Source organism: Microcaecilia unicolor, chromosome 2, assembly GCF_901765095.1.
Source record: "Microcaecilia unicolor chromosome 2, aMicUni1.1, whole genome shotgun sequence".
Classification (NCBI taxonomy): domain Eukaryota; kingdom Metazoa; phylum Chordata; class Amphibia; order Gymnophiona; family Siphonopidae; genus Microcaecilia; species Microcaecilia unicolor.
Window position 1 is genome coordinate 18,254,933 of NC_044032.1, and position 16,150 is coordinate 18,271,082.

At 47.2% G+C, this 16,150-nt stretch overlaps 1 long non-coding RNA gene across 1 annotated transcript in view; it reads left to right on the forward strand.

Moving 5' to 3' along the window:
* Positions 1–10,930, forward strand: part of LOC115462803 — a 73,624-nt gene extending 62,694 nt beyond the window's left edge. The window contains exons 2-3 of the long non-coding RNA XR_003940958.1: positions 1,143–1,174; positions 10,673–10,930. This is a non-coding gene — a long non-coding RNA (uncharacterized LOC115462803). The remainder of the gene's footprint in view (positions 1–1,142; positions 1,175–10,672) is intronic.
* Positions 10,931–16,150: the final 5,220 nt, after the last annotated feature.

Here is a 16,150-nt window from a genome sequence, read left to right on the forward strand (position 1 = left end):
CTAGCATCAGGTGACTATGATTCAGATTATTCTTTCCAATGTGCATCTCTTTGCATTTGTCCACATTTTTCATCTGCCATCTGGATACCTATAGCTAGTCTTCCAAATTCCGAAGATCTCCTTGCAATTTTTCACAGTCTGCACGTGTTTTATCAACTTTGAATAGTTTTGCGTCATCTGCAAATTTAATCACCTCACTTGTCTTTCTGATTTCCAGATCATTTATAAGTATGTTAAACAGCACTGGTTCCAGTACAGATCCTTGTGACACTCCACTATTCACCCTCCTCCACTGAAAAAAAGTGGCCATTTAACCGCACCCTATGTTTGATGTCCAGTAATCAGTTCCTAATCCACAACAGAACATTTCTACCTATCCCATGACTCTTTAATTTTCTCAAGAGTTTCTCATGAGGAACCTTATGTAGCTGCTGAGTCTCAAAGGGCCCTGTGAGCTCTACCATTACCCATGGCCAAATACCTCAAAGCTCACAGCTCACCCCTGACGCTCAGAGGCAATTAATCTAACTTTGTCTCCAAATTCCTAAACTATGGAGAGGAATGAAAACTAAACGGATTTTGAGACCCAGTAACCAGACAGATGGTATATATAATTTACTTTTTCTTATTTTAAAACCAATTTGGGGTATAGAAAACGTGGTGTTTAACAAAATTGGGTCTTTTGTTGCATAAACACATATTCCAACAACTTAACTATCAACTCAGGGCCTCTTTTACAAAGTTACTTACCGATTCTCAGTGTGACAAGTGAGAGGAAGCCCATTCAATTCCTACGGGCTTCCTCTCATTTGCTGTGCGGGAATCGCTAGAGTGACTTTGCAAAAGAAGCCCTCAAATTTGTTTAACAGGTACAGTAATACCGTTTTTGAACAACATTGAAACCATCGGATAAGTATTGACCAAGTTATCTTTCTTCCTTTAAATTGTAAGCTCCTTCGAGCAGGGACTGTCCTTCTTTGTTAAACTGTACAGCGCTGCGTAACCCTAGTAGCGCTCTAGAAATGTTAAGTAGTAGTAGTAGTAGTTATCTTACTCTCTTTGTTTTACACTATAGCTATAACTTTCTTTTGTAATGTATGTCTTAATAATTTATTCTTGGTGATCTATTTTATGTTTTTCAGGATTGGACACCTGGAACCAGTCTCTAGAAAAGGTAGGTTTAACCAGTGGCGTACCAAGGGGGGGGCGGTCCACCCCGGGTGCACACCGCTGGGGGGGTGCCGCGCGCCTGTTGGCTCTGAGTCCGCTCGTTCCCTCCCTGCTGCTCTCTCTGCGCGGGGGGGGGGGAGGGTGTAATTTCACCGTGGGGGGGGGGGGACGCATCAGCGATCCGCCCCGGGTGTCAGCCAGCCTAGGAACGCCACTGGGTTTAACTACATTCAGTGACCTCTCAATGTCTTTTTCTTTGATTTATATGGAGTTGCAGACTTATCTTTACTTTGTTCTCTCTCTGGCCTTCCTTTCTTCACCTTGCTTGACTGTTGGAGCTCTTATCTTCCGCCTTGACCGATATACTCATATCACCCCTCTCCTCAAGTCACTTCACTGGCTTCCGATCAGATACCGCATACAGTTCAAGCTTCTCCTACTAACCTACAAATGCACTCGATCTGCAGCCCCTCCTTACCTCTCTACCCTCATCTCCCCTTTCATCCCTACCCGTAACCTTCGCTCTCAAGACATATCCCTCCTTTCAGTACCCTTCTCCACCACCGCCAACTCTAGGCTCCGCCCTTTCTGCCTCGCCTCACCCCATGCTTGGAACAAACTCCCTGAGCCCATACGCCAGGCCCCCTCCCTACCCATCTTCAAATCATTGCTCAAAGCCCACCTCTTCAATGTCGCTTTCGGCACCTAATCACAACACCTCTACTGAGGAAGCTCTCGAGCAGGGACCGTCCTTCCCCATGTTTAAACTTGTACAGCTCTGCGTAACCCTGGCAGCGCTATAGAAATGCTAAGTAGTAGTAGTAGGAAATCTAGACTACCCCAACTTGACATTTCGTCCTTTAGATTGTAAGCTCTACTGAGCAGGGACCGTCCTTAGTTATTAATTTGTACAGCGCTGCGTAACCCTAGTAGCGCTCTAGAAATGTTAAGTAGTAGTAGTAGGTTCTTTTCTTCCAGCTTTGGAACCTACTGCCTCACATTTTAAATTCTGCTACAGTAGATTTCCTTGGAGACTTCACTTCAGATATTAGCTCACATTTGATCATGTTATGATCACTGTTTCCCAGGGGACCCAACACCGTTACCTCCAGTACTATGCCCTGCATTCCAGTAAGGACTAGATCTAAAATAGCTCCCCCTCTTGTTGGTTCCCAGACCAATCGCTCCAAGAAGCAGTCATTTATTACATCTGGGAATTTTACCTCCCTAGTGCTCACTGATGTAACATTTATTCAGTCAATATTAGGGTAACTGAAATCACCCATTATTATATTTTGCCAGCTTTCCTAATTTCTGTAAACATTTCTTCATCTATCTGCTCATTCAGCCCCACCAGAATACTCCCTTCCCTTCACACATGGAATTTCTATCCACAAGCATTCCACTGTTTCATGTAGAAAGTTTATTTTGTTTAACTCAATTCCCTTTTTAACATATAGCGCAAACCCTTCCCCCTCCAATTTGATCCACTCTGTCATTGCAATATAATTTGTACCCTGTTAACACTGCGTCCCATTGATTGTCCTCCTTCCACCAGGTCTCTGAGATGCCTATTATATTTATTTCTTCATTTAGTGCTATATAACTCTCCCATTTTATTTTTTAGGCATCTAGCATTTGTATGCAGACACTTCAAGTTGTTTTTTACTTGCATCTACAAACTGCTTAGAGATTGACAGGAGTAATGTGCATCTTTTACTCTTCTCCCCCCTTGAACACTCCTGGCTTTCTTTCACTTGTTGAAACCTCTCTATTGGGATTCCCTAAACGTTGTGTTTCAATAGTATCCTTCAAGGATACTCCACACCACATCATGTGCCCCCCTGAGTGACTGTCGGCTCTCCCCCCCCCCCCCCCATTTTAGATTAAAAGGTGCTCTATCTTATTTTTATATGTTCGTGCCAGCTGCCTTCTTCCATCCCGCTTAAGGTGGAGTCCATCTTTTCAGAATAGGTTCCCCCTTTCCCAGAATGTTTCCCAGTTCCTAACAAATCTAAATCTCCCGTCCCTGCACCATCATCTCAACTATGCATTGAGACTTTGGAGCTCTGCCTGCCTCTTGGGTCCTGTACATGGAACGGGGAATTTCCTAAAATGCTACCCTGGAAGATCTGGATTTTTGCTTTCTACCTAAGAGGCAGATGCAGCAACCAAACGTAAAAAAATCTAAATCGTTAAAGTCCCTAACGATTTTAAAATAACGAAAAATGCACCAAAAAAAAAAGTCACACATGCTGAGATCGGTAGTGAAACGTACAATGTATCAAAGAATCACAATACACATCGTTAATCGGCCCCCAAATCATGCGCAGAGCAGCCAAGCGTTATGTTAGCTGCTCTGCGCATGCCACAAACAGTCAAAACACAGTCAAATCGCAAGCACATGGCTCCCAAATAAAAACAAAAATAAAAAAAAAGGGTCGGGAGGGGGCAAGGGCGCTCATCAGGAGCGTCCTGTACAGACGGCCTTGCCCCCCCCCCCGCTGCTCCCCACTTTCCGCCGCTCCCCCCACCCCGAAAAAGCAAAATTCTAGCAGCCCCTGCCCCCTCCCCACTTTCCGCCGCTCCCCCCACCCCGAAAAAGCAAACTTCTAGAAGCCCCTGCCCCCTCCCTTCCTCACTACTCTCTCACCTCAGCTCCGCCTCCTGACATCCTCCGTCCGTGCCCCGCCCCCTTTTGGGGTCGTCGCCGCCATTCCCCTCCTCCATCGGGCCCCCCTTCCTCTTACCGGGCCCGTGCAGCGCCTCTCTCCTCTGTCCGAAGGCGCTGCACGGGCAAGAAGAAAGCTGAATCAGCTGATGCCTGCCTTCGCGATGGCGCGTCTTTCTCCTGCTGCGCCCGCCCCTGTCTGACGTCAGTAACCTACGTAGGTTACTGACGTCAGACAGGGGCGGGCCCAGGAGGAGAAAGACGCTCTATCGAAGCTAGGCGAAGGCAGGCATCAGCTGATTCAGCTTTCTTCTTGCCCGTGCAGCGCCTTCGGACAGAGGAGAGAGGCGCTGCACGGGCCCGGTAAGAGGAAGGGGGGCCCGATGGAGGAGGGGAATGGCGGCGACGACCCCAAAAGGGGGCGGGGCACGGACGGAGGATGTCGGGAGGCGGAGCTGAGGTGAGAGAGTAGTGAGGAAGGGAGGGGGGCAGGGGCTTCTAGAAGTTTGCTTTTTCGGGGTGGGGGGAGCGGCGGAAAGTGGGGAGCAGCGGGGGGGGGCAAGGCCGTCCGTACAGGACGCTCCTGATGAGCGCCCTTGCCCCCTCCCGATCCTTTTTTTATTTTTATTTTTTATGTGTTTTCTGAGGTCCTTTGGACCAATCACAGCGCTTTTAGCTCTGCTAATGCGCTGGGATTGGCTCAAAGTTTGTTTATTTTTTCACTTAACACTTTTTCCTGGCACAGAGCTGTCCTAACGAGAGGTCCAGACCTCTCGTTAGTTTTCCTGCCTTTTTCCTGCGTAAAGGCAATCGGAAAAGGTTAGTGCATGTCGTTTCAATGGGGTTTTCACACTAATTGCTCATCTCCATTCCGTTTTCGTTAGCTGCTACTGTCGTCGGAAAATAGGCTTAAGTGCATGGAAAGGATAGGAAATTCTTCCCTGAGGGCTCATTTAACGATGAAAAACGTTTAGTGCATCTAGTCCTAAGAGTTTAAATTTGGCTTCCAGAACCTCCCTCCCACATTTCCCTGTGTCATTGGTACCCATTATCTAAAATCCTATCTAGGTGACACGTGAGGTCTGCCACCTTTGCCCCGGGCACCCAGCTATTGTCATGCCTAATGATTCGAATCACCAACTCCAACAGCTGTCCTAACCCTTCTGTCCTGAGCAGAAGTTCCTGGAGACACATCCTCAGTATGAGAGGATATTGCATCCCTTGGTGGGCCAACACACGTGTAAGTTTGTATTTTGCAACTTACACATGTATGCCTGCTATTTTGCAAACCTACATGTACACGGGCCACTAACTGCCAACAGTCTATCATCTTTATTTGTTTTCCATGTGGAGGAGGTTATCAATAGAAATCAAACAAAATAAAACATGGAAAAGAAAATAAGATGATACCTTTTTTATTGGACATAACTTAATACATTTCTTGATTAGCTTTCGAAGGTTGCCCTTCTTCCTCAGATCGGAAATAAGCAAATGTGCTAGCTGACAGTGTATATAAGTGAAAACATTCAAGCATTACTATGACAGTAAAATAGATACCATTGGAGATTCTACATGGAATGTTGCTACTATTGGAGATTCTACATGGAATGTTGCTATTCCACTAGCAACATTCCTGCGCAGGCTTCTGTTTCTGTGAGTCTGACGTCCTGCACGTACGTGCAGGACGTCAGACTCACAGAAGCAGAAGCCTGCGCGGCCACATTGGTGATCTACAAGGGCCGACTTCTACATGGAATGTTGCTAGTGGAATAGCAACATTCCATGTAGAATCTATAGAAATCAAACAAAATAAAACATGGAAAAGAAAATAAGATGATACCTTTTTTATTGGACATAACTTAATACATTTCTTGATTAGCTTTCGAAGGTTGCCCTTCTTCGTCAGATCGGAAATAAGCAAATGTGCTAGCTGACAGTGTATATAAGTGAAAACATTCAAGCATTACTATGACAGTAAAATAGATACTATTGGAGATTCTACATGGAATGTTGCTCCTGTTGGAGATTCTACATGGAATGTTGCTACTATTGGAGATTCTACATGGAATGTTGCTAGTGCAATAGCAACATTCCATGTAGAAGGCTGCGCAGGCTTCTGTTTCTGTGAGTCTGACGTCCTGCACGTACGTGCAGGACGTCAGACTCACAGAAGCAGAAGCCTGCGCGGCCACATTGGTGATCTACAAGGGCCGACTTCTACATGGAATGTTGCTAGTGGAATAGCAACATTCCATGTAGAATCTATAGAAATCAAACAAAATAAAACATGGAAAAGAAAATAAGATGATACCTTTTTTATTGGACATAACTTAATACATTTCTTGATTAGCTTTCGAAGGTCGCCCTTCTTCCTCAGATCGGAAATAAGCAAATGTGCTAGCTGACAGTGTATATAAGTGAAAACATTCAAGCATTACTATGACAGTAAAATAGATACCATTGGAGATTCTACATGGAATGTTGCTACTATTGGACATTCTACATGGAATGTTGCTATTCCACTAGCAACATTCCTGCGCAGGCTTCTGTTTCTGTGAGTCTGACGTCCTGCACGTACGTGCAGGACGTCAGACTCACAGAAGCAGAAGCCTGCGCGGCCACATTGGTGATCTACAAGGGCCGACTTCTACATGGAATGTTGCTAGTGGAATAGCAACATTCCATGTAGAATCTATAGAAATCAAACAAAATAAAACATGGAAAAGAAAATAAGATGATACCTTTTTTATTGGACATAACTTAATACATTTCTTGATTAGCTTTCGAAGGTTGCCCTTCTTCGTCAGATCGGAAATAAGCAAATGTGCTAGCTGACAGTGTATATAAGTGAAAACATTCAAGCATTACTATGACAGTAAAATAGATACTATTGGAGATTCTACATGGAATGTTGCTCCTGTTGGAGATTCTACATGGAATGTTGCTACTATTGGAGATTCTACATGGAATGTTGCTATTGCACTAGCAACATTCCATGTAGAAGGCTGCGCAGGCTTCTGTTTCTGTGAGTCTGACGTCCTGCACGTACGTGCAGGACGTCAGACTCACAGAAGCAGAAGCCTGCGCGGCCACATTGGTGATCTACAAGGGCCGACTTCTACATGGAATGTTGCTAGTGGAATAGCAACATTCCATGTAGAATCTATAGAAATCAAACAAAATAAAACATGGAAAAGAAAATAAGATGATACCTTTTTTATTGGACATAACTTAATACATTTCTTGATTAGCTTTCGAAGGTTGCCCTTCTTCGTCAGATCGGAAATAAGCAAATGTGCTAGCTGACAGTGTATATAAGTGAAAACATTCAAGCATTACTATGACAGTAAAATAGATACCATTGGAGATTCTACATGGAATGTTGCTACTATTGGACATTCTACATGGAATGTTGCTATTCCACTAGCAACATTCCTGCGCAGGCTTCTGTTTCTGTGAGTCTGACGTCCTGCACGTACGTGCAGGACGTCAGACTCACAGAAGCAGAAGCCTGCGCGGCCACATTGGTGATCTACAAGGGCCGACTTCTACATGGAATGTTGCTAGTGGAATAGCAACATTCCATGTAGAATCTATAGAAATCAAACAAAATAAAACATGGAAAAGAAAATAAGATGATACCTTTTTTATTGGACATAACTTAATACATTTCTTGATTAGCTTTCGAAGGTTGCCCTTCTTCGTCAGATCGGAAATAAGCAAATGTGCTAGCTGACAGTGTATATAAGTGAAAACATTCAAGCATTACTATGACAGTAAAATAGATACCATTGGAGATTCTACATGGAATGTTGCTACTATTGGACATTCTACATGGAATGTTGCTATTCCACTAGCAACATTCCTGCGCAGGCTTCTGTTTCTGTGAGTCTGCCGTCCTGCACGTACGTGCAGGACGTCAGACTCACAGAAGCAGAAGCCTGCGCGGCCACATTGGTGATCTACAAGGGCCGACTTCTACATGGAATGTTGCTAGTGGAATAGCAACATTCCATGTAGAATCTATAGAAATCAAACAAAATAAAACATGGAAAAGAAAATAAGATGATACCTTTTTTATTGGACATAACTTAATACATTTCTTGATTAGCTTTCGAAGGTTGCCCTTCTTCCTCAGATCGGAAATAAGCAAATGTGCTAGCTGACAGTGTATATAAGTGAAAACATTCAAGCATTACTATGACAGTCTGACAGGGTGGGAGGATGGGGGTGGGTCGGAGGTATGCATGGGGACATCAAAGCATATCATTGATATTCTAACAGGATGGGTGTGGATAGGTGAGGGGTGGGGTGATCAACAGAGAAATACAGCTTTATGGTTTATAATGGGCTAGGAACCCCAGATCCTTGTTAAGTCCTTTCTGTTGGGTGTTAAAATATTCAATCATTCTGACTTCAAAGGTCTTACGTTCTTGTATGGTTTTAAAGTTACCTTTCAGGATTCTCACTGTGAAATTAACATGTGGAGGAGGAAATAAGCAACAGAGAATTAAGGGGATGAACTCCCTCATTCCTCCTGTATAAGGCTGGTCCAGACGAACCCTTTAGGCAAACTTGTACATACGAGGGAAGAGCCAAAAATCTTGATGTTGAAATTTTGGGTTATGCATATGCATTCTCTTTATGAAATGGCAAATACACGTGTCGATTTTTGAAATGCCCAAACCATGTCCCTGACTTTATACATGGCGAGAATTTGCACGTGCAAATACCAGCTTTCTGAAATTTGGATTTGCCCTTGTGAATACTGGTATTTACCTGTCTAATTTGCAAACAGGGCTTCTAAAATAGAATGCAGTCTCAATTATCCAACCTTCGTTAATCCAGCATATCTGAGAGACCCCTCCGGTGATGTCATCACATTTATTTCTATTAAAAATCTTTGTTTTAGAACAATTTTTGAAAATTGTGAGCTCTACGCTTCTGTTTATGCATTGGTTGAGGGGTCTATGCAGTGTTTTCCATATGATCTGACTTTTCACTTATCCGACAACGGGTCGGTCCCATTTATGTCGGATAATCGAGACAGTACTTGTAATAGCCAATGTGTACCCTAGAATTTGTCTTACCATAAATTAAAATAGGATAACGTGCAATCCGCATTGATAATGCTAATGAAACAGTGCATTAAAATAGACAGAAAATAATCAGCACACTCCAGCTTGGAAGATGATGAAACAAAAAAGCCAAAAAATAATAAGTATTTTCTCATATTCTAGTTAATGTAGGGCATTTGTGGAGCACTGTTGGAAGTGGCTGAAAGAAAAACTATTAATGCTGCTACAATTAGAGATGCAGTCACCAAGTAATTAGAAATTATCTATGCCTTTGTGAAGAAACCCTGTTCTTTGCAGTTTCTGGCAATGCTTGTATTTAATCACAGAACAGAGTCGCGGCTCTCTTTCAGTTCTGATTTTGCCACAGGGCCGCCGAGAGACTGAGCTGGGCCCGGGGCAGGGCCGCCGCTGCTGCTGGGCCCGGAGCACAATTGTCTTCGCCACCCCCCCCCCCCCCAAAAAAAAATCATCACAGCTGCCACTGCCCCTCCCCCCGCCAGTCCGAGGTACCTTGGCTGGCCCTGCCAGATGCAGGCAGTGCTGCTCCTTCCTCTGCCCAGCACTGCCTGCCCCTGAGGGTGCATTCCTCAGGTCGCAAATGCTCAGTCTCAAAACTGAGCATGCGCGGCCTGAGGGCCCATCAGCTGCTAGGCAGGCAATGCAAGGGGGGCCCGGCGCAGCAGTTTTCTCTCTCCTGCTCCTGTCGGGATGCGATCACCTGGAGAGAGAGAGAAACCCTGCGCCAGGCCCCCCCCCCCCGAAGGCCCGGGTCCGTGGAATTTTGCCCCCCCTCCCCCGTCCCCCCTCTTGGCAGCTATGTTTTGCCCGGTATTTTGCTCAGCTGTATAGAAAAAGGGAACAATCAATCCAAAACCCCAAATACAGCCAAGTGTCCTCCTTGACACCAGTGATGGAATTCTAGAACGTGTGGGATAAACACAGAGGAACACCATATAGAAAAAGGATGGAATCCAATGAAAGCAAAACTGGAATGAGCTTCAACGTTAGCTTCAGAGGCTGGGAAGTTAGACCGATGGTGGAGGAGTAGCTTAATGGTTAGTGTAGTGGGCTAAGAACCTGGGGAAGTGGGTTCAAGTCCCATTGCAGCTTCTTGTGACTCTGGGCAAGTCACTTAACCCTCCATTGCCCCAGGTGCAAAAAGCTAAGGGGGTCTTTTACTAATGCTTAGCTCGAGTTATCTGCAGCGGGAAAACTCCTGCGCTGCTTGCTGCTGACAAAGAGACCTCCACGCTTCGTCGGCAGCTCTTTAAGCGGCGCATGGGGCACCCCCAAAGCCCCGCCCCCTTCCGGCCTCCCAACCAACGGCAGGGAGGGGCTTCTGCCACGTCACCCAGACCATTGGGGAAGCCGGAAAGGGAAGGGTCGCCGCGGGCCGGGGAGCTACCATGTTACCTGCGGCTGCTTGGTATGCTCCTCGCCGGCCTTCTTTAATATATGTAAACTGCTTTGGTTGTACCCACAGAAAGGCAGTATATCAAATCCATGACTTCTATGGTTTGGTCCAGTGAATGGCAAAAACGGGTAGTAGGAATGATGCTGGGCAGACTTCTATGGTCTGTGCCCCAAAACTGGCAGGGAGAGACCGAGATTAACTATACCAGTGTTAAATCATGAAGAAGTGGAAACTGTGCAGAGTGCCAGATTTAACTCAGACTACGCAGGTGCAGGTCTTTATCTGCCAAAAATTACTGTGTTTCTATGTTACTATGAACTTTTTTTTCACTGCACACAGAACAAGGATCAGAAGCAGAAGGAAGTGGACCTGATTCCTGGCTGTCACCAGGTGGAATTTTCCTAATCCCAGGCAGCTGTTTCTCATTCTGCTCCCAGAGAATTAGCTCAGCGGAGCATGGCTGGCCGCAGCGCCGGATTGAGAAGCGGGCTCTCTAGCTGGAAAGCATGGCGGAGAGCTGGAGCATCGACAGTACCAGGTCTAGGGCTCGGGTGCTTCCTAGGGATTGTCAATGTGTTTTGATGTGTTTACAATAAAGCTGTGGCCATTTATTCCTAAAGAAAAACTCCTGTCTCATGCTTGGTCTGTGTGGCACGATGGGTTAAGATGAGGGAGGGGGACGAGAGCGAGTGCAACCTGCCCATGTTATGGACCTGATTCCTGGCTGTCACCAGGTGGGATTTTCCTAATCCCAGGCAGCTGTTTCTCATTCTGCTCCCAGGGAGTTAGCTCAGCATCTGTATTGCAGTCCTCAAAGACTGGATTTGGAAACTCTTTCCCTAGTAGACCACCATCATATCCCTTCTCCCCACCACCACCACCAATTTTTCCATCCCCTCATTTCCCTTGTCCAGGGTTTACTGGTGAGGGTGGTGACCTGGGTAAGAATGTTGATGGTATTCCCCAGTCACTACAGAAATGTGGTGCCCCTTTCCCTCACTTCCTCCTGCCCCTGAATGTAAGTGCCTAGTGTATTGGGCAGTTATCTTATACTGATCTTACTAGGAACCATATTGTAAAGCTCCCGGCCACTGGGTGATTCAGAAATGCAGCCCTCTGCTGGCTGGAGTCTCACTTGCCAGTCTCCTTTGAGTTCCCTTGGCTCCCAAGCCAAGCTACATATTGTAATCAGCCTGGCAAACTGCTCAGCCACAGACAGTTCCAACCCCCCAGGGGTAGAGCCTTGGTAACTCCAGCAAGCACAGCAGCAAACAGTTCAAAACAAAGTGGTTTTCTTTATAACCCCCTCAGGGTATTCTTGAGCTAAGCAGGGCTTCCTAGGACTCAGCTTCAGGACAGTTTGTAAAGACACATGCCCTGCCTGCTCTACTGCCTGGCCTCACTGGCCCCAGGCTCCTAAGCAGGACTCCAGCTGGGCTTCTCGCAGGCATGTGCAAGCACCCACCTCTATATCTGGGGCTCCTGCCATAATCAGGGTGACTGCTCCGGCATGCCTTCCTGTGGCTGGAAATCCTCCCCTGTCCGGTCCAGTGTGCCCCAGTCACCCCTCTGATCCACGGGCCGTGACCCCTTGCACTCGCCTGGAACTTCAACTAGGATTCTCCAGCTTTCACATATATGCAAATGAGACAGTCATCAAAATGCAAATTCAATTTATTATACTATACTTCAGTCTTGGGGAAACCCCTTCTTTCCAGCCGTTATTCACTTATCACAAGTTCTCTCACTGAGCCCATCTACTGTGGAGAACCTGGGTCTCAGTGTCTAACAGCCTCCACCCCTGGATAGGACACTCTTCACAACTTTATCGTCCTATCCTCCAACCCACGGCTGTTAGTTGCTTTCATCTCGCATAATACATCCTGTCCTACACCCTGGCCACTGCCAGGTAAGTACCTCTTGGGGGTTGTGAGGGAACCTTCTCCTAATCCTTCCAGGAGCTCTCCTCCAGCATGTTTCCTTCTTCACTTTCTCCCTCTGGTAATCCTCAGGCTCCAGTCCTTGCAGGTCCCCCCGGTCTCCCCCCCCATCCTCTCTCTTTAGCTCCCCAGGAGGTACTGCTTATATAGGCCTGCTCCTAGTCCACCACACCCTTCCTGGTCCCCCCCTCCTAATACTGGAAGAATCCAGCACCTTCTGGGTGTCCTTCTCTCCACAGGCCTTAGCTTGGAGCTCCCTCTGCTGACCCCTTCAGGACACTACCCTGATGTCCCCAATTGGAGCTCCCTCTAGGGACCATAACATGGCATTTTTCCTATTACTGGGAGGAGAGCGCCATCTAGCAGCCTCCTCAGGGTAGGGCAGTCCCTGGATTTATCACAATATGCATATATACCCTTCAAGCTCACTTGGTCCTAGATATACACTTATCTCCACCACACTCTACTACTTTTGTAATTTGTTTAAGTTTTCCAATTTTTGCCTCAGTGGTGCTTATTAACCAATAATTATTATTTTTTGGGTTACATTTGTACCCCGCGCTTTCCCACTCATAGCAGGCTCAATGCGGCTTACATATTATACAGTGGGGGAAATAAGTATTTGATCCCTTGCTGATTTTGTAAGTTTGCCCACTGACAAAGACATGAGCAGCCCATAATTGAAGGGTAGGTTATTGGTAACAGTGAGAGATAGCACATCACAAATTAAATCCAGAAAATCACATTTGGAAAGTATATGAATTTATTTGCATTCTGCAGAGGGAAATAAGTATTTGATCCCTCTGGCAAACAAGACCTATACTTGGTGGCAAAACCCTTGTTGGCAAGCACAGCGGTCAGACGTCTTCTGTAGTTGATGATGAGGTTTGCACACATGTCAGGAGGAATTTTGGTCCACTCCTCTTTGCAGATCATCTCTAAATCATTAAGAGTTCTGGGCTGTCGCTTGGCAACTCGCAGCTTCAGCTCCCTCCATAAGTTTTCAATGGGATTAAGGTCTGGTGACTGGCTACTCCATGACCCTAATGTGCTTCTTCCTGAGCCACTCCTTTGTTGCCTTGGCTGTATGTTTTGGGTCATTGTTGTGCTGGAAGACCCAGCCACGACCCATTTTTAAGGCCCTGGCGGAGGGAAGGAGGTTGTCACTCAGAATTGTACGGTACATGGCCCCATCCATTCTCCCATTGATGCGGTGAAGTAGTCCTGTGCCCTTAGCAGAGAAACACCCCCAAAACATAACATTTCCACCTCCATGCTTGACAGTGGGGACGGTGTTCTTTGGGTCATAGGCAGCATTTCTCTTCCTCCAAACATGGCGAGTTGAGTTCATGCCAAAGAGCTCAATTTTTGTCTCATCTGACCACAGCACCTTCTCCCAATCACTCTCGGCATCATCCAGGTGTTCACTGGCAAACTTCAGACGGGCCGTCACATGTGCCTTCCGGAGCAGGGGGACCTTGCGGGCACTGCAGGATTGCAATCCGTTATGTCGTAATGTGTTACCAATGGTTTTCGTGGTGACAGTGGTCCCAGCTGCCTTGAGATCATTGACAAGTTCCCCCCTTGTAGTTGTAGGCTGATTTCTAACCTTCCTCATGATCAAGGATACCCCACGAGGTGAGATTTTGCGTGGAGCCCCAGATCTTTGTCGATTGACAGTCATTTTGTACTTCTTCCATTTTCTTACTATGGCACCAACAGTTGTCTCCTTCTCGCCCAGCGTCTTACTGATGGTTTTGTAGCCCATTCCAGCCTTGTGCAGGTGTATGATCTTGTCCCTGACATCCTTAGACAGCTCCTTGCTCTTGGCCATTTTGTAGAGGTTAGAGTCTGACTGATTCACTGAGTCTGTGGACAGGTGTCTTTCATACAGGTGACCATTGCCGACAGCTGTCTGTCATGCAGGTAACGAGTTGATTTGGAGCATCTACCTGGTCTGTAGGGGCCAGATCTCTTACTGGTTGGTGGGGGATCAAATACTTATTTCCCTCTGCAGAATGCAAATAAATTCATATACTTTCCACAATGTGATTTTCCGGATTTAATTTGTGATGTGCTATCTCTCACTGTTACCAATAACCTACCCTTCAATTATGGGCTGCTCATGTCTTTGTCAGTGGGCAAACTTACAAAATCAGCAAGGGATCAAATACTTATTTCCCCCACTGTATACAGGTACTTATTTGTACCTGGGGCAATGGAGGGTTAAGTGACTTGCCCAGAGTCACAAGGAGCTGCAGTGGGAATCGAACCCAGTTCCCCAGAACCAAAGTCCACCACACTAACCACTAGGCTACTCCTCCACTCATTCCACCAATGAGCCAACCTGATCAGTGATGTCACAATGGCTTAAAGTCCACCACACTAACCACTAGGCTACTCCTCCACTCATTCCACCAATAAGAGCCAACCTCATCAGTGATGTCACAATGGCTTAAAGTCCACTGCACTAACCACTAGGCTACTCCTCCACTCATTCCACCAATAAGAGTCAACCTCATCAGTGATGTCACAATGGCTTGATTGCCCAATACAGTTCCCCAGGATCAAAGTCCACCACACTAACCACTAGGCCACTCCTCCACTCCACTTTTGGCAATTTATGTAGCACCAAATTCCTCATCGGCTTCTATGCAATCATTTTGATTGTATTTTATGCATAGGCGTAGACTGGGGGGGGCGAGGGGGGGCAATGCCCCCCCAAACGACGAGGACGTGGACTGGCGCTAGAATGAAAAAAAAAAAAAACAAGCAGGCACGCGCTCGTCTCCGTCCGCTTCGCTGCTTCCCTGCCCTCTCTGTCTGCGTCCCGCCCGAAAGGAAATGACATCAGAGGAAGGCGGGACGCAGACAGAGAAGGCAGGGAAGCAGCGAAGCGGACGGAGACGAGCGTGTCTATCTACCCCCTCTCTTCCTACCCTCCGGCGCAGGCAGCACCAATCTTCTCTAAGTCTTTCTTGTTCCTGGCAGCGGTAGCGACGTACACGCTGCCTTCAGCTCTGCCCCGAAGCCTTCTCTTCAAGTTCCTGTTCCCGCATAGGTGGGAACAGGAACTTGAAGAGAAGGCTTCCGGGGCAGACCGAAGGCAGCGTGTATACGTCGCTACCGCTGCCAGGAGCACAGAAAGGTTGAAGAAGACTGCTGCCTGCACCGGAGGGAGGGAGGAAGAGAAGGGGTAAACGGAGTCACGATCCTGGACCTCGCGGGGGGGGGGGGGAGCAGAGGGAAGATGGATGGGACTGGGAGGGTGGGAAGCAGTGGGAAGGAGCAGGAGATGGATGGGACTGGGAGGGGTGGGAAGCAGAGGGAAGGAGCAAGAGATGGATGGGACTGGGAGGGGTGGGTGGGGAGCAGAGGGAAGGACCAGGAATTGGATGGGACTGGGATGGTGGGAAGCAGAGTGAAGGAGCAGGAGATGGATGGGACTGGGAGGGTGGGAAGCAGTGGGAAGGAGCAGGAGAAGGATGGGACTGGGAGGGGTGGGAAGCAGAGGGAAGGAGCAAGAGATGGATGGGACTGGGAGGGGTGGGTGGGGAGCAGAGGGAAGGACCAGGAATTGGATTGGACTGGGAAAGGAGGTGAGCAGAGGGAAGGAGCAGGAGATGGATGGGACTAGGAGGGGTGGGTGGGGAGCAGAGGGAAGGAGCAGGAGATGGATGGGACTGGGAGGGGTGGGGAGCAGAGGGAAGGAGCAAGAGATGGATGGGACTGGGAGGGGTGGGTGGGGAGCAGAGGGAAGGACCAGGAATTGGATTGGACTGGGAAAGGAGGTGAGCAGAGGGAAGGAGCAGGAGATGGATGGGACTGGGAGGGGTGGGAAGCAGAGGGAAGGAGCAAGAGATGGATGGGACTGGGA